Source organism: Rattus norvegicus, chromosome 7 (genome assembly GCF_021556685.1).
Source record: "Rattus norvegicus strain SHRSP/BbbUtx chromosome 7, alternate assembly SHRSP_T2T, whole genome shotgun sequence".
NCBI lineage: Eukaryota > Metazoa > Chordata > Mammalia > Rodentia > Muridae > Rattus > Rattus norvegicus.
The window spans coordinates 43,448,022-43,470,577 of NC_141540.1; the positions used below are offsets into that span (position 1 = coordinate 43,448,022).

Sequence of the window (22,556 nt, forward strand, 5' to 3'; positions counted from 1 at the left end):
CGGCTGCGGCAGTCGCTGCTCTCCTGCCTCCTCACGTTGCAGGAGCCGCCCGGCCGCGCGCCCCGGCACCGGCGGTGACTGACGGAGTCGCCGCCCCCTCCTCCCCCGCCGCCCCCTCCCGCGGCCCTCCCCGGTCCGACACGTCATGGAAACACAGACGTCAGAGCCCGACGGCCAATCGGAAGCCGCCGCAGGAGGGGAAGGGGGAGAAAAGAGCGCAGGAGGGGGCGGGGGTAGCCGGGAGCCCGGGGAGCAGGGAAGGAAGAGAGGGAGGGGCGCGCGGAGGCGCGAGTCGCCCGCCCGGCACTCCAGGCCACCCTTTCCGCACCGCGCGCTGCAAGTTCTGGTTTCCCCCCGCCCCGGGCGCGCGCTCTCCAGGCGGAGACGCGCTCACCGGATCCTCCCCTTAAACGCCCTCTCCGGGAAGCGCCAGTCCCGGTCCGAGCCGCGCTACCTCCGCTCGTGCGCGCGCGCGCGCCCGCCCGCCCTCAGGCTCCCCGCGGGCCGCGTCACGTGACCGCGCCCAGCCAAGGCGGCAGCGGCGGCCGCGCGAGCATCGGCAGCGGTGGCAGAGGCAGCGGGAGCAGCTGCGCTGCCAGCGTGGAGCGGGAGGCGTGGAGGTGTGGAGAAGAAGGGAGCGTCGGACCGGAACGGGTGAGCGCCCTACTCCCCCTTGCCTGCTCGGGCGGCCCCGCGGGTCACCCGGTGCATACGGGCCCCTGCCCGGAGCTGGCCGTAGCCCCTTGAGCTCCGCCGTCTGCGAACCGGTGTCTGCCGGACCCCGCCCCGGGTTGCACCCCGCCCGCCGCTGCTGCTGCTGCTGCGGACGACGGCGCGGGGCCGGTTGAGCTGCTGTGCTGAGCGCGGCGCGCCCTGAGCGCGGCTTTGCGGAGCGGAGGAGGCGGGTCCTGCGGGGACGCGAGCGGCCACTCGGCGGCCGCCGGGCTCTGGGCGGGGGCCGGCCGGGCGCCGCCTCCTCCTCCACCGCCGCCGCCTCCTCGCGGAGCAGCGTGAGTAGGGAGCCCCGGCTGGTGGACGCCGAGTCTCTGGGCTCCACCGCCGCCTCCTTCCAGAGGTGCAGTCGCACCTCCGCGTGGCGCCCCGATCCCTGCGAGCCGGCTGCGGGTACGTCCCGCGACCCCTCGCCGCCACCCCCGGACCCACCCGCCTATCCTTCCTTGATTCTTCTCTCGGAAAAATGGTTCCCGCTGCGGGCGAGGTGAGTGGCGGCCGGTGGCTGCCCGCGGCGGGGGCGGCCACCTGCGGGGGAGGCCGGGTGGGGCGCGCAGGGCGCGGCGGGGGTCCTGACAGCTGGGCGCGGGGTGGAGCGTGGCCGGTCCCCGCGAAGTTGGCGGCGCCGCCGGGGTTCGCTCCTGCTAGGAGACCGTAAAGGTGAGAAGGCTTCCTCGCCGCGCGCCTCGGCGCCGGGTCCAGCTTGGAGTCTCCGTCCCAGTGGCTTCTCGTCTACACCCGGGCGCTCTCCGACTTCGCGGGGCTGCCTCTGCTGCCGCCACAGCCCATCCGAACACTGGTCGCCCCCACCCCGGCATGTGGTGACCTTGAGGGCAGCGGTGCCGGGCACTCCTTCTCCCCGCGCCCCGGGAGGGTCACCCATTTAATCCCTGGCTTGGGCCCCCAGGAGGTACTGCCGGTGCAAGGTGAAGGTTCGTCGTCGGTCCCCCGGAGAGGGTGGTGTGATAGATGCGTGTCAGACAGGACGGTGACTCCCGGGGAGTTGGAGAGCCGCCTGGACGCTCTCTTCAGGTCTTGAGTCTAGCTCCTCAGGATGTTCACGGTTGTTTCCGATTCATGTTTATATACTTAGTTTAAATGAAAATAAAATCTGCTCTGTCCTCGGGTCCTCAGAAAGGGTCAGTAAGAAAGAGGGTGGCATTCCTATTGCGGGGAGGGGGTGGGAGGGCGGGGGGGGGGCTGGGGTTTCTTCTCTATTTCATCTTGCGGGAGAATTTTGTGGCTTAGCTAGTTAGCGACCCCTGGGTCTGCGCCTCAGTCTCTGCCCAGGTTGGTTGGTCTCTGTGCGCATTTCATTCACCAGTTTACTGCGGGACTCTAGCATTGGGAGTGCTTTTGCCATTGCGGTTGTTAAGACCCCAAGGGGAAGCTGGAGCTGGTCTGCATGGGTAAAGGGGTCTGCAGGACCTTGCTAAGGACGCGAACCTCCTCGGTAGGCTGGTTTTTACCCTTCCGGGGGTTAGAGCGCTGCAGACAGCCACCTTAGGCTGCTATGCATGCTACTTTTCTGGGTTTATTAATAACCTAATGACTCCTGTTGGTATCGATTGCTGTTCCTGATAAATTAGTTATATGGATTTTTTCATACGTGTGTAGGTATATGCATGTCTGGACTGTCTGCCTTTCAACATGGAAGGCTTTGTTGTGTTTCACCTCCCCCACCTGAGGACAGTCTTACTTTAAAATAAGGTTCTTGCACAGCGTAGGTGTATTTTATAATAATAAGTACTTGTAAGGGCCTGGTTTGTTTAAAGCGCTCATAGGGCATCCCTTTGGCTAGTGGCCCATGTGAGTGAATGGAGAGCCTTCACTTGCCCTGCCACCAGCTTTCCCTAGGGAGACTCCCTGTCCTTGTGTGTGGCAGAGGCGGATTGGGGGGAATTAAAGAGGGATTGGAAGGGGGAGAATCTGCCTTTTGTGCTTCTATGTTTCATTTATCACCCCCTCCCTTTTTCCCCTTCCTGGTCAGTTCGAATTTGAAGTAAATAGAGATATTTTTTTTTCTTGTTGGAGGCTTTTGAAAGCTGGTGTATGAAATGGGCCATTTAAGCCCAGTTTTCAGGGAGATGTTTCCGTTTCTACCTTGCTTCGGATAAGACAGTTAAATTGCTGTCATAAAGGGTGGATCTCTGTCCTGATTTTGGCTTGGGCGTAACTGCAAAGATCTTTGAAAAGTAACTGTTATTTCCTACCATATAGTCTGCAAAAGTGAGTCACAATCGGGTGAGCTGAGGACAGAGCGCCACCTTTGATCTAAAATTTTGTTATTCCCCCCCCCCACACCCACCCCATCAAATGATGAAAATTAAGAGTACGCCTTCATGTGGCAGTTGTCCTCACCGGTGCCCCTTTGGATGTAAGGGGGAATTCGTCTTCATTTTTCAGTATTCTATAATTTCTCCATCTTGAGAGGAATTTCAGCAACTGTGTGGGAAACTATGGTGTTTTGTTTTTAGTTGGATCTTGAGACCTTGCATACCATTCTGAGAGGAGGTGAGGAACTAATTTTGACTGTGATGATAATATAATAAGAGGATATTGATGGTCTGCACCGACTGAGGGAGGAAGGTAATGCGGCAGTGTTGTCAACGTTGTTTAGCCATTCTAGCAAATTCCAGTGCCTACCAGCATGGTACTCCTTAGCCTTTTTTTTTCCCCGAGCTATGAACACTACAGTAAACACTGAAAATTTAGTAAAATTATTTTTCTGTCCCGAATACAATATAGTAATTGTTTTTCATTAGCTGTCTTCCATTTACCTGCCTTCCGTGGTCTCACCGAGGGCTTATAATTACTTGCTTTAAGATAATCACGAGTGAGCACTTTGAGCAGGAGTACTTATATTCAGAGTTCAATCGAAACCATGTTGGAAAATGTGGTTGCTGCACATGGTTCCTCTCAGATGCATCTCATATTAAAAATAAATGGGATTTTTCAGGCTTGGAGGAAAGAGATGCTGTAGCGACAGCTAATCTGATGAGATTCCCCCGCTCTCTCTGCATCGCCCTCAGCCCTCCCTCTTCTCACATCCAGATTTGAAGGTACACTATCTCTTTAGGCAGAGGGTAATTCCTTATTGTCGTCCATAAAACACAAAAGAAAAAAAAAGATGTATCTTTTAAGTAATGGGTAAATTAACATAGATGTTACCTAATACGGGTTTTAATTACAGACCACAAGCTATTATTACTGTTCTATCTGCATTTAAATTTTAATTCAACATTTGAGTTCTTCTGACTACTGTGGAGCACTAGATGCTGAACTGTAGATAAGTATTAAGCTATAATTAAACAAAAAATCCGTTTGAGATGATAGATTATTTATGTCTTCACTGCTACAAGGCCTCCTTAGAGCCATGGAAATTGCCGTAGGTTAAAGGACATTTGAAGCCATTAAATTGATGCATGCAGGATAATTAATACATTGTTAAATGTATTTTGATAAAATCCATTATTTGGGGATTCACTTGACTGATTTCCTTGGGCAAACATCTTACAGTTTGTTTTAAACAAAACAATCTTTTATGTCAAATGAGTTTTAAAAGGATTTGTCACTCAGTAAAACTTTTTCTAATATTGAAGGTCAATGAAATTTGACAATTTTCCTTGTATTTTATGGATATGGGGTTTGAGCTGATATTTTCATCTTTTAGAGAATTTTTGTGATTAATATGAAAAACAGGAAGCTGAGACTTAAAACTTAAGTTTCTGTGTCTCCTGTAAGAATATTTTCTTGATCAGTTGGAATGGGAAATTATGTTCTAGCGAATGTCTTATATAGAAAGATGATATTAATAGCTTATTTGAGGTAACATTACAAGGTAAACGATACAGATACAAGGAGCATTTTCAAAAAGAGGTAACAATCTCTCAGCTTCTAGAAATGGTATTTATGCACACACACCAAATATGCTGTTTCGTTAAAAATGTTTTTGTAGAAATAGCCAATGAAAATAGAACAACAAACTTAACTGATCAGCCTATCTCTTGTTCATATCACCATACTAGAAATAAGTCTTATAAATAAATGGATACATTGGGGAAATGAATGGAATCTTCTTTTTTTTTTTTTTTTTTAAATGTCAGATTCTTACTATGTAGCCCTGGCTGGGCTGGAACTCACTACGTGGACCAGGCTAGCCCTGAACTCATAGAGACCCAGCTGCTTCCTCCTCTTGAGTATTAAATTGGATTCTTACGTTTAATACTTGCAGTATTGCTACCCAATACTTAATAGGATCCTAACAGTTGACTCTGGTTGTATATGTGGCACGGGTTTCTTTTTGGTTGTTTTGCTTTGTTTTGTTTTGTTTTGTTTTGTTTTGTTTTATTTTTCTCCCGATACTCTTGTTGTACAGCAGATACCTGATAATAGCTTTTCGGGTTGTACTCTTGTTAGAACTTTATAACAGTGACTTAGAAGTGCTCACGCTTAACTCAGTGTAGTTTTCAACATTACCGTGTGGCCCGATCCTCATAAGTAGTAGTTTTTCAAAGTGAGTTACGTGTGACAGCTGTACCTTTCTCCCCCTGGTAGTCAAGGTGATCTATCTAGGTCCAGTGTCATATAGCTGACAGATAAATCAGCCAGACCTGGACTCTAGGTTATCCAGAGGTCCCTTTAGTCCTGCTCATGGATGATCTCACTGTATGTGTTTAAGTTTATGGAAGTATATGACAGGTCAGCTTCTGACCAGTGTAAATTTAATAATATAATAAAAACAAGTTTGCCTAGGCTTTGCTTTGTAGTTTAACTATAGCATATGTTCGGAGTAAATATCAACAATTTGTGCATACCCTGATTTGCTTCACAGCAAGGGAGCGACATGGACATTTGTAAAATACTGTAGTTAAATTTATAATTTTTTAAATCTTGTTTTCAATGAGGTTTTTTTTGCAATAATTTATTTAAAAATAAAATATGCTAGCGCAAAAAAAAAAAAGTACCTTCTTTCAATTCCTGTAATTAAGCACTTGTTTTTCTCCCACGGGTGTGTTATATAAAATTTTCTCGAATGTTAATTTGTTAAGCAGTGGAATTTAGACATTTAAATAGGACCCCAGATTTTAATTCATAAATACAAAACCTTGCTATAAATCTCACACAAAAGAAGGTGATAATTCTCTACTGTTAGTGCAGTTACCTGGGACAGTCGCTCAAAGCACCTCTCTTCTTGGCCTTACCCCTGCAATTCTGATTCAGCAGATTTGGGGTGGGGCCTACCATTCTGCATTTTGAAAAAGAATGCTAATGTCTCTATAAGTTGGATGAAATTGTTAACATTATTAAAAATCCTTTTATGATTAGGGAGGAAATCATTGATTCATTTTGAACATAGTCAAATTCATGTCCCTAAATGGTTTTGACTGGCTGCAGAAAAGTTTGACTTGTTGGGTTGGGTCATTTTTGTGACAGTTGTAAAGATTGATAGATGGAAAATACTCCTCTTCTGTGTGTGCTGAGCCGTCTCTCAGGAGCCTGTCTGTGGTTACTCCGTAAGCACTATGGACGGAGACATTTCTGTATCTAAATGTCCACTGTCTTCAAAGGAATTGAACACAGGCTTCTTTTCCTAAAAGTAATTCGTGTTGTTTTTCCTTCCTTCCTTTTTTTTTTTTTCTTTTTTTCTTTTTTTTCTTTTTGTTAGAGGGAAAAGTCTAATCAATGGCCATAGACTAGTAGGTAAATAGTGACCCTTTTAAATTTCATTTAGCCATCAGCTACTTCAAAAATAGCATGTTAGGTGCTGATGATCCTTGAAGAATATCGACAATACCATATTGATAACTTACCAGCTGTACACCAAAACAACAAGTCGGTGCCATCTCCCTTGCACGTTGGTAATTTGTGCAGCTAGGTGATCTACTGTCAGGTCCATTTCATCTGACTGTCAGTGTGGCTTTATCTGTTGCGTACCACATATGCACTAACCACCTTGAATATAGTTCCTCTTTAAAATCAGTCTTAGCGTACACTTGTTTTGTCTCATATATATATCAGTGTAAGAGTTTTGTACATACATTAAAATGAAGGTTGTTTCAAAGCCCATCTCCAGACTTCTGAGCTTGTTTTGAAGACTTAGGCTTATTGGCTGAGGAATCATGGACTAATGATCATGGAAATCTAACTTACTATGTTTGGCAAAGTGGGAAAGGTTTTCCCCTATATTCTCCTTAAAGCCATTGTCTTTTAGTTATCCCAAAACAGTTTTAACTAAATAATGTATGACGTTTTAAATTGCTTCTTCGGTAAGAAAATGATTTGCTATCTGTGAGTCTAGTAGCTTTCTAAGCGTTGTGGTTTCTAACAATCTGGGACTTTGGTTTTGTATTTACGTTACCGTCACCTGGGCCTCTGGAGGCGAGGAGCATACTCTTGAGTGGACTACTGCTTGCTTACACGGTGAAATCTGAGATTATTCTCCTCACTGGAAACTGGTATGACTGCTGGACCTGATATATTGAAGAATGAAATGTATGCCTTTCGAAAAGTAGATCCTAGGAGGGGTTTGACCATTTACCTAAAAAAGGAGCGTTTATACCGATCGTATTGTTAGCAGTGTAGATCTGTCCTGTCTATTAACCCAGAGCATTCTCCATTTGAGGACTTTTAAAATGATCTTGTTCTCAAAATGCTCAGTTCCTGTGCTTTGATTTGCCTTTTGTCTTTGTGCTGAGTTCGATCAGGTGTGGGGGTTTTTTGGTTGCTGATGTCTGTTTTCTTAAACCTTACCTGATGTCACTTCTTCACTAAAACATCTATTGGTCCCCCCCCCCCCTTTAAATCATATCCAAGTAGGTTCTGGAGGACTTTCATCAAATAAGGAATCCAGTGTTTTCTAAAGTGTGTCGGAAAACACTGGTTCTTAAGGAACACTAAGGGTTTGATGGGGAAGGGGTTAGAACCGAAATCTAAGATGTGCTGATACGTCTTTCCATTAGGGATTTCTTCAGGTCTGTAATGTGAGACTATGGGTAGAAACTGTCCAGATGTGGTCACTGTTTTGTCTTTATTTCACCGACCTGAGTGAAGCATCTGTCTCCTCTGCCAGCCTTAACATGCTCCTCACCAGGGTCACTACTTTGTACTTTGAGAGGAGGTGTCATTCACACACACAACATTAAACAAATGGTGCTTTCTGGGGCTGAGAGCCATGCTTTGTTCATAGCACTGTTGGCCGCCCACTGGAGACAGTGTATAGACTCTTGCCCTGTTCCCTTGTTGTGACTTCATACATGTATGTATCTTCTAACCTGAGAAAACTATGGGTCTCCTGATCGAAGTATGCCTATCACTCAAAGCTTAGCAACCATTCAGCCTTTCTAGTCATTTTTCATTACTTTGCCTGTCCGAATTCCTCTGTTTCTATTCTCGCCTATACACTTCTTGTTTTTTGTCAGATTTATTTATTTAATTACTTCAAATGTGTTTGTGTGTGCTTGCTTAAGTCTGTGTGCTCCCATGTGTGTGCAGGTGCCCATGGAGGTCAGGGGGCGGTTGGATCTCTTCGAACTGTAGCTACAGGCAGTTGTGAGCCACCTGGCATGGGTGCTGTGAACAGAACTCAGGTCCTTTGGAAGAGCAGCAAGTGCTCTTAACTACTGAGACAGTCTCTCCGGCCCAAGTCACACGCGTCTTAGTTCTCTATCCCCTTGCTGTAATAGAGACAACATGGAGAAATGTGTTCAGAATGGGATAGCAGAGAATGATGACTTGTAGACAACAGATGCCCAATCAGTACTTTCTGCCTGCCGGCTTAAGAGTTAGACATTGTGTATCTTTTGTTAAGCTATCAGTAACAGAGAAACTTGAAAACTGAGAGGATTTCTAAAGGTTGCTTTGTCTGACTTTTTAACCCTGTACCTGTTGCTTCATAGGACAGTCGGTCTTACTACTGGACCAGTGATTCCTTTTCATTGACCTAGGACAGAACTTAGCTTCTGTATGGGAAGTGCTTTCCACTTATAAACAGTGTGGTAGATTCTTCCTTCTTAGTCTTTATTCTGATCCTAAAAATAATTGCAGCTTAACTTTGTATTTTTAATGAAAATGCATGTGAAACTCAACTCTCAAAGAATTAATCAAAGGTAGAGAAAGAACGAGTCATTGGGGAAGTATGTATTTTTAAACAATTAATTTCATTTTGGGCATATGCCAGCTTAGTCTTTCATTTGAATTAATGTCGAGATGTGCTTCCCGGGTCTCTATATAATAATCGATTGGTACACCGCATGGCGTACAGGTCATAATTTAAAGCAAATATTGTGGGTTATAATTTAATTGTTACTTTTTTGCAGCTCCCATGTGTTGATAGGAGTGCTGGTGGAGCCGGAATAGGTCACAGGTCCTACTGTTGGGGGGAAGGTTTTCAAAGTGAACTCTTAGTCTGTGACCTTAGTGCTCAGTTACTGCAGGCATCGGGAGGAACTTTGCGGTTACAGTGCGTCAGAGTTTAAAAGTGTGGCACTGTGCTTAGCCTTCTACCTGCCTTCAGGTCAAGAAGGACCACATCTTATCATGTCTACTGGTGCTCATTTCATACACAATATTCATTTTAAACATCAAGTAACTATGTAAATTTACCATTGTAAAATCATCGTTCTCAAAATACTTGGGGAAGAAAAACTTCTAGAAGTTATTAACCCATTTTTCCAGTAATTAGCACATTGTGCTCTTGTCTGTTCAGCTATTTCAGATTGTATACATATAATGTTTGAATAGTTTCTAAGGGCTTACCTTCTTATTTTTTTTAATTTAAAACCTTTTATTTTTGGACATTATTTTATGAGGATCCAATTTACTGTGATTATATTTATGCCACTCTCTTTTTTTTTTAACTCTCCATTACCCCCTTCCTGTCCCTCTTCTTCCCAATTAGTCTGCCAGTGGCTGCCCCATTACAGAAAACCTTTAGCGACCATGAACAGTCCAGAAGGAATGGCACCTCTTGCATCCCTCTTTTGAAGGGTCAAGTCCTTTGCCGTTTTCATGATTGCAGTGGTTTATGGAATTCCTCCCCACGCTCCAGCTCAAATTGTTTCTGTGTGTGTGTGTGTGTGTGTGTGTGTGTGTGTGTGTGTGTGTGTGTGTCACAGACACTTTCTCAGGGTTCAACACTCAACCATTACTTATTCTCAGCATTTTCCTAGATAGAAATCTACAGTAACCATCATGTCTGCAACACTGGCTCCCCTCTGCCACAGGCTGGGTGCCACACTGGTTCACAGATTAACAATAAACATTTAGGGAACCAACAGTAATGATGTTTCTTCACGGGCCTTTAACACCTCAGACAGTCTTTTGAAGAGTTTTATAGAACTAGGTATGTCTTCCTATGGGGCAGGCCTCCCTCCAGTTCAATCACAGAACTGTTGGTTATCCCCAAAGTGTTCTGCCACAATCGCACCCGGCTTACCTTGCTTGAATGGTCGGTACTATAGTGTGCATGGTCTACAGCTAAGTGAGACCAGCGATGTGTTTCCTGACCAGGGTACATACATAGAATTTTATAAAGTGCTATAGAAAATATTGGGACTTGGTCCTGTTTTACCTTTGCCATTGTCATTGTCATGCAGCTGTTGGTCAAAGAGATGCACAGGCGTGGTTTTGTTGGTGGAAAATAAAAGGAATTCGAAGAACAGGGCTAGCAAAAGTAAAACGACTTAAAGCAGTAAATCTTGATCTTCCTGACCAGAATGCACATAGGCGCATATTCACTATACAGCCTGCTGATGCCTATAGGTATAAAATATAGATCTATAGGATTCTAGCCCTTCTCAATTCATGCACTAACTACTGTTTTTTTGACGTTGCTGTTCTTTTAGAAGGTGACTCATGAACCTTGGGTACTTTGTATACTCAAAACAACTAAAATCACGAGAGGGAGATAAGGAGGGAAAGGGTCCCGCTGAATACACAGAGGACAGCAAACAGGGATGGCCAGTTAGTGAAACAGCAGAGATGTTGGGCATGCTAAGAAAAAGGAGCTCTCCCAGCGTCACCCCCAGGTCAGGTGTTGGAAACAGCAGATCAGCCAGTCCCTCTACACACTGGATCTACAGATACACAGCAAGCTTTGGGTCTTGCTGCCTTTGAATTCGAATGGCAGTCGTTTTATATGCACAGAACACTGGGCCCTCCCGATTTCTCTGTCACTTTGGTCCTCTTGCTGAAGCGTTTTCAGTGATATTTCATGGACTCCAAGTTTAAGTTCTATCTTGTCTTTGCCACTGAAGACGTTAGTGACATTGAGTGAATGAAACACTTAAGTGTCCTTGTCACATCCCAGAAATGTGTAAAGGGGCAAGTAATTTTAATTTTTAATTTTCTCTTTCAGTTTAGCTTTTCAGAAACCTTTCTTACCAATGTTTCATTTTTAAGTTTTCTTAATCCTGTCTTCTAACTTAACTTTTATTTGATTTTTTTTTTCAATTGAGACAAGTGCTATTTGGTTCCTGAAGATAAGTATGTTCGTTGAAAACCTGAGTTGTCTTGAGTTTTTCTTCAGAAGGAGTTTTGTGTAACTAACGTTCTCTTTGCTCCCTGTCAAGTGGACACTAAAATCAAGTTACTTAGAAATTCAGAGAAAAGAAATCCACACCAAAGTGTCAGAAAGAACCACAATAGCCATACAACAGAACACAAGATTGTCACTTTAAACACGATTTTTACTGCGTAGTATTATATCTTAAAATACAGCAGTAAGAAAACTTTTACATCATGATTTAAAAAATAACACAGGGGGCTGGGGATTTAGCTCAGTGGTAGAGCGCTTGCCCAGCAAGCACACGGCCCTGGGTTCGGTCCCCAGCTCCGGAAAAAAAACAAAACAAAACAAAACAAAACACAAGTTCATCCAAGGTATGGACATCAGTGTGTGGCCTTCTAACTATGGATATCACTGTAGAAGGTCTGACAAAGACTTGTTTGTTTGTTTGTTTTGTTTTGTTTTTGAATACACACAAATCAGAATCATCAAGGTTCCCCTTGATCCAGAGAGCTCTTCTATGCTGTCTTAAATCTTAATCCTGGCCAGCACTGTGACAGCTGAATGAGAGGCGGTCCCTCGTGCGCTCAAAAAGCCGAATTCTAAACCAGTGATGGGAAAGCTTTGAGAGCTGCTCAGTTATCATTTCAGAAGTCCTCACAGGCTCTAGGTGTAGCTCTGTGGCCACCTTCCTCATCTGTCCAGATTACAGAAGCCTGTCTTCAGGGGAAGCGGAATACATTGAGGCACCACAGTCCTTAGTGAGTGCATGCAGATCCTCACCACCTCTCATTGAGCTGCTAGTGTGCTGGCTAGCTTAGGAGTGTTCCCTGACACAAGGAGGATGACTTGAAAATCCTGATTTCTGTGTGTTGAAAGAAAGGAAGAAAGGAGTCTTTGTCAGACCTTCTACAGTAACTCTGTAGAGAGCCACACACCGGTTTTCATACCTTTGATTCCCCCTATTTGTCTTAATTTTTTAAAATTATAATATAAGACATTTTCCTTTATTGCTTTATTAAGGAATCGTGTGTACGATAAACATCGGGTTGTTTAAAGTGACAGTCATGGGTTCTGATTTATGGCTATCTCGGTAAAACCACAGTCAGTTATTAAGCATAGTCATCTCCCATAAAAGTGTTTTTTTCTGTCTGTACCACCACCTTCCTAAAAGCCCGATGCTGCTCTCCTCAGGTGATCACTGATCTATCCTGATTAATTTGACATTTCCACAAGTATGTGTGCTTAAAATTATACCATAGGTGCTCTTTTGTAGTCTGGCTTTCATTTGATCTAGGTGTTTTGAAATTCGTCCATGTCGTATCTATTAATAGCTGTTTCTGTTGCTGATGGGGATGTCACTCTATAGCTGTGACACAGTTCGTTAGTGGGAAATTGTGGACATTTCGGCTCATGTAAAGCATAGTTTGTTGTTTTTCGAGTTATAGTATCTCTTTATTGCTTTGATCAAAGAACATAGGGACCGTTCTCGTTTGTGCTGGGAGCTGGAGGAAAAGTGTCAGTGAAAGGACTATATGAAACCTCAAACTGGCAAAGTAGGGAGGCCCATGGAGTCAGAAATATTTGCAAAAATGAGCCTGGGTTCTGTGCTAATCATCTGTAATTATTGTGATAATATACCCCAGATATGTCAACTTGGAGGAGAAACTGATTTGGGCTCATGATTTCAGAGATTTGAGTCCGAGGTTGCCTTGCCTCATGTCCTGGGCCTGTGGTAAGGCACATTGTGGCAGAAGCATGTGGTAGATAGGAGACTTGATAACCTCAGGGCAGGCCAGAAGGAGGGGACGGGCAGCCTCCAGTATCTCCTTCAAGGGCACCCTTCGGTGACCTACTTCCTTCCAGTATGATGTCCACTGCCTTATGCTAGTATTCCAGGTTGGTAGCCAGCCTTTAACAGATACAGTTTGGGTGATGGGAAAAGTGGAGGGCAGGGTATCTCAGATCTGAAAGCACAGTAAGTTCCAAAAAGTTTAGCTAGTAATAGATTAGAAAGTATAGTTTGTAGGTGCCTCTGAGTAGGGAAGGACAGAGGACAGCTTAAGGAGCTTATTGATATTTCAGAGGAAATGTATTGTAGGTCTTTGCCATGCATTGTTGAGTTTTGTTAAAACTACAGATGAGTACATTTAAATGTGTAGATACCCCAGATATGTTACCTATTTTTTAATGTGTGTGTAATTTCTGGTGACTTAGATACACAAACCAGGCTACTGTGGGTAAAATAACTTGCTTCTCTAGAAGCCTGAAGGCGTAAAGCAGATGTAACTGAACATGTCTTCTGCAGAGGAATTCTGTTAACCACTTACAGAACTCACAACTTTCTCCATCCTTGATTTCTCCTTCAAGCCCATTGTACTTCGGGTTCATAAACCCTCAGTCATGGGGAACAGTGGATCGCCACCTGTAGCAGGGTTTTAGAGCTCTTTTTCATGACACCTGAGTGAACGGGTAAAGGAAAGTAATCATTGAATAAAATGAATCAGCGTACGGTGAACCAGCTTTCTGCCTGTAGCATCCTGGTCTAAGACAGTGACTTCTGTAGAATTTATGGGTGAGGTAACTCTCTTGAGAAAACGATGAAAAGGGTTTTTAGCTGCTCTCCAAGACCGTTCTCAGGGCTGGGGAGATGAATGGGTGAGTAAAGTGTTTGGCACATAAGTGTGAGGTCAGAAGTTGAGATCTGGAGCTACGACCTTGAAAGCCAGAGATGGGAAGCAAGCTGCCTCCCTAGAGCAGCTGAGTCAGCGATCTGGGAGAGAGCCTGCCCACAAATAAAGCAGAGAGCGTGGGGAAGGCACCTCATCCTCTGTTCTCCACATGCTTGTGCACACAGGCTTGTGTATACCTCTACACATATGAAAATGCACATACGTCACACACAGTTATCCGCAAATACAGTGACTTACCAATCTTACTTATGTAAAAGTATAGGGGCACTAAATTATGGGATGCTTGGAAGATACAGAATGACATTAAGCATCAGAAGAAAATCGGGCTGGTGAGATGGCTCAGTGGTTAAGAGCACCGACTGCTCTTCGGGAGGGCCTGGTTTGACTCCCAATGCCCACATGGGGGTTCAGAACCTGCTGCAACTTTAGTTCTAGGGGATTTGACACCCTCTTCTCACCTCCACAGTCACCAGGCATACATGTGGTCCATGGACTACATGCAAACAAAATCATTTATAAATATGATGTTTTATAAGAAAATCACTTGCTCTATGTCTGATAAATAATTAATCTTAACATTTAATTATTTTGATGTTTGAATTGTATATGCTTTTACATCCGTGAAGTACGAAAGTGTGATTGTATGGTTTTAAGAAACTATATGATTTTCTAAATCTTCTCCTTAATGTGATATAAATTAGTATGATCTGTCCTATGACTGGTTCCATGTACGAAATGTTTTGGTTTTCCTCTTTGTTAAATAATCCCTCATTTTGCATCCTCATTTGTAAGTGTTTATCTCTACTTGTGACCGAGCACAATTATTAAGTTTAAAGTAATGTGGTGGTTTTATGCGACCCATTACAGTTTCTTCCAGCTTCCTAGAATCAGGTTTTTGGAATGATCTTTTCTTGTTCTGTATATATAGTATTTCCTCTCTCTTTTCATGTCTTTCCACTACTTTCTCAAACTCCCATAGCACTTTTAAAAACCATATTATTGTTTGACACTTTCAGGAGTTGTACAGCCTGAGAGTAGAAGATGCTGAGTTTTCTGTCACTTGCCCTTGGCATGGTGCCTGTCTATACCTGTGAGGTTCTTTATGACATTCATGAGCATCTTGTCTCTAGTGCTGAGCTTTTATCCATTGCCTTCTGATTCATGGAAAATAGTTGCTTGGGCCTGGAGAGATGGCTCTGCTCCACTGTTCAGAGGACCTGGGTTTCATCCCAAGGATCTACATGGTGGCTCACAGTTGCCAGTAACTGTAATTCCAGGGAATTAGATTCTCTCTTCTGGGCTTTTGCGATCCCAGGTATACACATGCTGCACAGGCATACATGCAGGCACTAGTACACATAAAGCAAATAAAACACCTGCTCCATTCTCAGAAGCAATAGTATGCTTGAAATGAGAATTCATCAGTAGCTCCTGTTTTCTTTTTTAACTTCTAGAAGACCGATGTGGTAGCTGAATCACATAGACGAGAAGTACCTTGTTACAGCTGTTATATATATATGCTTTATACATTTTACTCTTTCTGGAAGGAGAATTTACTACTCATGTAAATAAAAAACTGCAGCAGGGAGTAGGAAGAGAAGACTTGTAGATACCCAAGTAACCGAATTCGTAATGCTAGCATTTTGATAAAAAGCTCCAAAACAGAATGGTGTGGTTTGCCTTTGTTCTAGGAAACTACAGGTGTTCCAACATCTAAACTTTTAGGGACAAATTTATGTGCGACTAATAATACAAAACTATGTTGTAGGTAAAATAAAATTGTGGAGACTTGTCAAGGTCTTTTAGCAGATTTTTCATATGATATTTTCTGAATTTGAGGTTTCGAGTGGGAGACAGAATTTTTTTTTTAATTAAATATCTGTATTCTATTTTCTAATGGGGAGACAAAAAGATCAGGAGTTCAAAACCAGACTGGGCTACACGACACTCCATTAAAAAAAAAAAAAAGCAAAAGAAAAGTATGTGCACGCCTGTTGTTTTGCTGGGAATCACGATGGAAAGAGACTACACCGACTGCACACCGGCTGCTCCTCTCGGTTGCCTTGTCTGAGGGTGTTTATCAGATGCTGCCTGATTCCAGGTACCAGTATCTGTGTGTGCACCTGACCCCTTGCTTGATTGTTCCCTACACTAAAGGGCTGCTGCATTTCTTGCTGCTGCCTTTTTCCCTGCAAAGGAGAGGCCCCCAGAATGTGCTTTCAGACCTCAGTACTTTTGTTGCCATTGTTTCCGTGCTTTAAAAAGTTACTGCTGAGGGCTTTCCTGAGTGGCAGCCAGCTTTGTGCCTATCCCCACATAAAACCAAGGGCTGGTGAGCTAGGCTGTCCATTCAGTTATATCATCTTCTATATCATCTATATCAGCCTCACCTCCTTTCCTGACACATATTAAATCAGGTAGCCGTAGATTCAAATCACATCGTTCCCCAAGAGAGGTGCTGTGTGGTAAGATACCTGTCCTGAAATGAGGGAGAGCTGTTGAGAGGTTCTCCGGCCACGCTCCTGCAGTATGTTCGCTGCCAGCTGCTGGCCTCAGAAAGCCTGTACCCCAGAGTTAAAGAAGTTTAGATTGGTTTCAGGGTTCTTAAGAGATGTTTATTTAACCAAAAACTGCAAATACATACAAGAAGTGGGAGGCCATCATTGAAAGCCACAGATATTATTGGAATTGTGCGCTTTCAAATTAAGACGATAGCTACAGAAGTAGGATGTGTCGGATGTGTGTACTTGGGAGCTCAGAACAAATAGGGTGGGTTTTTTGTTTTTTTCCTATTGTAAGGGATGTCACTTTAGAGAAAAATATAGGTACAAAAATGTGCTTTTTATGTTGAAGTCAATGCACACCAGTCTTGGCTGGACATGCTGACACTGTTTATGAGTTTGAGGCCAGCCTGGTCTGCTCAGCAAGATACAGGTCACTACTACTACACAGTGAATCCCTTTCTCAACAGTCATGAGGTTTTTCATTAGTGGACTGGCTGCTTCCTGGAATAGGAAAGATAAAAGCTGCATAGGGCTAGAGGAAAGGTTAAGGGATGTTGGGTATCTTCTGGGCTAGCCTGGGGCTGTTGTTCATCCAACTTCCGGAACCGTGTAAAACAAAGTAGAAAACCAGGAAATTGGCAGAAAAGCATTTGAAGAAGCCAAAAGTCCCTGTGTCAAACTCTTCAGTTTAGATGTCTGCTTGGTACTTTAGACTCATTCCTGTAAAATTTTCAGAGCTTGTTTTCTAATATATTACTAAGGACAGAGCAAGTGGGAGAAGCAAAATTGTTTTGGAGGCAAGCACAAGGATTTGGTTTTTAGAATCAAAATTTGACATTTTGATGGCATTTTTGAATCGATCAGATTTAACAGTCATGGACAGTTGGTTGAAAACATTTGCTCTTTTGCTATTCTTCGTATCTGGAAAACCTTCACACGGAATTAACATCATTTAGGACCCTGGAAGTCCTCCTTCACCAAACCTACACCTCTCACCGAGTAGGTGCTTCTCCCTCTTTAGTCATACTGGGAGGCCTTGAGGATTCCAGAGGTACACAGCAGCTGTTCACTGTTCCCTGCCTTTGTATGGGACGCTCCTCACCACTCAATCCCTCATTTTCCAGAGTGCTGCTCCTGTTCATGGCCTACTTGTAAAGATCAGACTTTACCAAGCCACTACTCAGCCGCCCTACACTCAAGCTTCCCCCTGTCTGTGTAGCAGTCGTCTTCTATGGTTAGTTTCCTTGACTCCGAGCTATCAGGAAATAAAGGATGAGTTTGGTAATAGTTGTAGGCCAGTGAGAAGTACGCACACAGATTAACGTGTACTGACTGCTACAGATAGTTCTTTTCTCATAAAAATCATAATTATTATTGGGATAACCCCAATAATATAGAGAAATCCAAGTTCAAGTCCTTTTCAGTTTCAGGTCCCATGAGTCATGCTGGTCTTGGATTGAGAATGCCATCACAGCTGCAAGTTACTTTTTATAACCTGTGCTCTGTGGTCTTAACTTCCTCTACAGTAGGCATATAACTTTGCAGCTTGGCAGATTTGTTTGTACTCTGTATTTCATTATTTACTTAATTTTTAATCTATTTAAGTGTGTGAGAGAGTTCCTGTGAATGCATGCAAGGAGGTCAGAGGACATCATTTTCTGGAAGTTGGTTCTCAATACCCCACTTCACCCCGTTGTTGAGGCAGTGTCTCTTGGGGTACCCCAGGCAAGGTGGCTTGAGAACCTGTCCTGTCTCTCCCTCCCATCCTGTCTCAGGAAGGCTAGCATTACTGATGTATCACAGCGTCTGCCTTTTACATGGGTCCTGGGGGTTGCCTACAGGTTGTCAGTATGAGCACCAAACACTTACCGACTGGTTGAGCCCTTCTCCTCTGCCCCAAACTTCATATTTTACAATTGTGGTTTTCTTATTTTTATTTCTGTCGCTAATGTAATAACGATCCAGTGTGCTAATGTATACAAGAAACACTGCCCTTCCTTAATTTGAAAATCCTTTTCTGAGAATAAGGCGAATCCCGTTCCCTGTAATTGCCTGCCTGATGTGTGACAGGCAATCTGTGTAAACCAGATTTTTGGTTTCAGTGTTGTTTCTTAATTACAGACTTCTGAACGACGCTTTAAGCAGAAATGAGGGATTCAAATTCCCATGGTCTCAACAATGACAGAAGGATGGAATTTCCTATTTGGGAAGCTAATAGTGCTGGGAACTGAAAGAATGACTGTTCAAGCCCAGAGAATGGGGGGCACATACCCCCATCTCTATCTCTGTGTGTGCATGTGTGTGTGTGCACGCGTGTATGCGTGTGTGTGTGTGTGTGTGTGTGTGTTTGAGAGAGAGAGAGAGAGAGAGAGAGAGAGAGAGATTGATTGATTGATTGATTATGGAGGCTAGGTGCCTTCCTATATGACTCTACATTGATTATTTTTCTCACTGAACCTCTGGCTGGTCAGTAAGCTCTGGGCTCTGCCTGTTCTCAGTGCTGGGATTTTACCTGCCACACCTGGAGTTTTAAGTGTGCTGAGGATCCAAACTCAGATCCTCATGCTTCTACGACAAATGCTCTACCAGTCAGCCGTCTCCTCAGTCCTGAGCATTTGTAGACTATCGTTTGTTCTCTTAAAGCCATTTAGTTGTTGGCAGATAGAGCGGGAGTTCTTTAGGAGTTAGTTGGTGACACTGTGACCCATAGACCTAGTAGACTTCCTGGGATATTGCGGGTCTGAAGCTAAATGAATAGTAACCATGAGTTTCACCAGCAGGCTTCATTGTGCTTCTTCTTTTAATTGTCCAAGGTAATTTGTGATACGTTGGCAAAGATTTCTTAGGAAAATTATCTAGCTTCTATCTTTAAATTTTTATTTACGCCATGTCTTAGTTAGGGTTTTACTGCTGTGAAGAGACACCATGACCAAGGCAATTATTATAAAGGACAACAGATAATCAGGGCTGGCTCACGGTACAGAGGTTCAGTTCATTATTGTCAGGGCGCGAAGCATACTGGCCCGCAGGCAGACATGGGAGCTGAAAATTCTACATCTGGGTTTCCAGGCAGCAGGAAGAATGAATGAGGCACTGGGCCTGAGTATCTGAGACCTCAGAGCCCACTCCCCAGTGACATACTTCCTCCAACAAAGCCACACCTACGCCAACAAGGCCTCCTAATGGTGCCCCTGTATGGGCCTACAGGAGCCATTTTTATTCAAACCATGACGTGCTCCGTATCTCATGGTTCAAGTTTTTCCCAATAAGGGTTTTAGATACGCTTTAGTCATGGACGGCACCCTTTGCCCTGAGTTTGGGAGAATGGGTTGGCTTTTGTTTTTGTAGTCGTGAGGCTAAAGAGTCTGATTTTCTTACACAGTGAGAGGATTGTGAGGACCACAGCCGGTGTGCCTTCAGTTGTTTGGCAGCATTCTTTATAAGGTGATGATTCCTTCCTGCGTAGACAAAGACCTAAGCAAGCTTACATGCCCAGAGTCCCGAGCATGGGCCAGTTCTCTAGTCCTGGGCACTTGGTCTTTGCATCACGCACAACTGTGCCTCTGGTGTCAGGAGCTAGATTTGTTTGTTGGTTTGTTGTGGGTTTGTTTTTTTTTTCTTTTCTCAAAATTAAAATATTCTTGGATCCATCTTGAAGTTCTTGCATGTTCAACCCAACTATTTTTGCAAAAACCGTTCAGGATATTATGCCTTTGATTAATTTTATCAACTAAATGCTGGTTTAAAAAGGGCCTGTTTAGGCCTAGTTCTCTTTAGAGTGTTCCACTCGTTTAAAGTAGCAAGCAAGCAGTGGCTACTCGATACCGTCGTAATCCGTTATTCCTTGTTTGAGATAGGATCTCGTTTGTGCGGCTGGGCTTGATCTCCAGACTCCTGCCTCCACCTCCCAAGTGCTGGGTATGTGTGGCCACATTTGGTATTATCCCGGTCTTCAAGGAAGAATTCATACTGTCAGAAATACAGATGGGGAAGAGGGGGAAAACAGTAATTATTCATGAACCGTGGTATTTCTGATGATCCTAGAGGAAGGGGAAAACAGAAAATGCTATCTTTGTCAAAACCAACAAGTGGTAAATAGTAGATGTTAAAATACGCTTAAAGTTTAGAAATGGTTCTGTCAAATTTGGGCTTAGGAGTTTGATGATCTGACGGACTTAGGAAATTTCACGTCAGAAAGCACGGATTTGTGTAGGGACTCGCCTCTGACAGTTTTTGTGAGACAGTTTTGCCAGTATCCCAAGGAAGGGGTGAGTCACAACTTTGCCACTATCCTCATACAATGACAAGCTACCAATCTTATTAATGAGACTTATTTACAAAATTCAACTATATCTTTTTTTAAAAAAAAATGAACATTTGCTATCTTTGAGACATTTTCTTTAAAAAACACCGAGAGTCAGACAATGGGAACCCATCCAGAGGGCTGAAGGTAATTCTCTCTTGGTACAAAGCACACATTACCAACCTGTATATATTCTGGCATATTTAAAATTTTCATAATATCTTCATAACTACATACATAATAGTAATGACATCTATAAAAAAAAAAAGAAGTCTAGAAATTTTATCCAATGCAAGACCTACTGTGAAGAGTTCAGGTTTCCAAAAAGTAATTATTTGGGGCGTCTATATAAACTTGAGAAAAGTAAAACAGTCGATATGATTTTATTAAAACAGCACCCTAGGTTTGTCACAGGAATCAATGCGATCCAGGGGCGCACTTCACCGTCTGTGTATAGTGATCTACAGCCATTTGATATTTAAGGAGCAATGATGAGCAGGTCATGGCGATACACATCTGTGCTCCCATCATTTGCGAGGTCAGTAGTTTCAGGTCAGCCTGGGACACATGAGATCTTGTCTCAAGATAAATAAATAAAGAGCGAATTAACAGAAGCAAACCACCATGTCTGTGTGATGACGGGGAAGGTAAGACATGGATGTGGGGATAAGAACTGTCTCCCAGACTGACTTGGTGTGTGAACAACCATAATCAACGAGTAATCAGCAAGTGAGCGGATAGAGTAAGGGTAAGAAGCCGTGCTGAGCCTGGGCAGAACGTGGGTTCTAGCACCCACCCCCAACTGCTAACTGGGCATTTGAGGTCTTTAAGCTTCCTCTCAGAAGCCTAATGGTTATTAGGTAGGGCCAGGAACACAGGCCAGATGGACAGTCTATTATCCTGCAATTCATTCCCAGTGTTTATAAGTGTGCTGGGCTGTGAGACTAGACCGAGGTGATGCTTAGCTCCTGGAAGACCCAATTTCCTTCAGAATCAAAGAAAAACTAAATTACATTCGATGTTTAATTTACTTTTAAAAATCGTTTCCTTGGCAACTGGGCTTCCTAATCATAGAGAACAGGACCGGTTTGCCAATGAATATTTTTTTTAATGTGTTCCAAATATTGCCTGGGACATATGTAGACTAAATGGTATTTGTCGATTATCTGAAGTTTAAATTCGATATAATAGCCATGGTAGGACCTGATGAGACAGGCAGTGATGGAGTGAATCTTTGCTCTGCATCAGCAGATAGGAGCCTGACGTACAGACTGTGTGTACGTCTTAGAGAGTGCACTAGTGTTTAGCTGGTTCTGCTGCTGCTCACCTTCAATCCCAAACACGCAGGAGGCAGAGGTAGGCAGATCTCTGAGTTCGAGGCCAGCCTGGTCTACAGAGTGAGTTCCAGGACAGCCAGGGCTACACAGAGAAACCCTATTTTGGAACCAACAATAAAAAATAGAATACCAATATTCAAAACCAATTTCAAAGGTCTTCTGTTTCTATTAGTTAGAACCAACAAGGCGAAATTTTACATTTCAGAACTAAATTCAGTACAGGGAGCCAGGGTTCTGAGCCATTAGCATAACTCCGTGACAAATGTACACTTTGACCCTTGAGGGGGGAGGGCACCTTCATATGCGTTTTTCTGGTGGAGGAAACAGTATTCAACAAGTTCAAGTGGGCCTGTGTCTACTAAATGGGGCTTAGATGCTTCAGCACTGGGAGGTGTCTTGGACCTAAAGCATTTAAAGGGCAGGGGAAAACTAGAAAAGCTCTGAGAACCTGGTCCCGCCATCTGCTTTGTAGAGGGACCA

General features: G+C 43.8%; 1 protein-coding gene across 6 annotated transcripts in view; it reads left to right on the forward strand.

The window, feature by feature from the left end:
- The first annotated feature begins 235 nt into the window (after positions 1-235).
- The window catches only part of Atp2b1 (ATPase plasma membrane Ca2+ transporting 1), a 109,629-nt gene continuing 87,308 nt past the window's right edge, over positions 236-22,556 (forward strand). For 3 of the 6 annotated variants that reach the window (XM_087556051.1, XM_087556049.1, XM_087556050.1), the window contains exon 1: positions 236-1,219. The gene's annotated coding sequence lies outside the window, so the exon portion shown is untranslated. 6 annotated transcript variants of the gene reach the window in all.